Genomic DNA, 267 nt, shown 5'->3' with positions numbered 1-267 from the left:
TGCTGGTGCCCTGGGTGATGGGCGGTTGTGCTGCGGGTGGTGGAGAGCCGGGCTGGGGCGCGCACCACGAAGAGCGCCTGTCCAAGATGCCACCACCACCGCTCGGCCGGCAGCAGGGAGAGGGACCCAGCGCCGCGGCCCAACAAGCAGCACCAAGAGCTGGCAAGTGAGACCATGGCGGGGCGGTCGGAGGCACCATTCGTCTTTGATGGGTGTGAGCCCCTCAACCGGTTGCGGTGGCTGGCCGTGTCCCCCCCCCCAGGGCCC

This window comes from Egretta garzetta, unplaced genomic scaffold (genome assembly GCF_000687185.1).
Source record: "Egretta garzetta isolate BGI_Z169 unplaced genomic scaffold, ASM68718v1 scaffold98, whole genome shotgun sequence".
In the NCBI taxonomy this organism is placed as follows: domain Eukaryota; kingdom Metazoa; phylum Chordata; class Aves; order Pelecaniformes; family Ardeidae; genus Egretta; species Egretta garzetta.
This window is presented reverse-complemented; position numbering follows the sequence as displayed.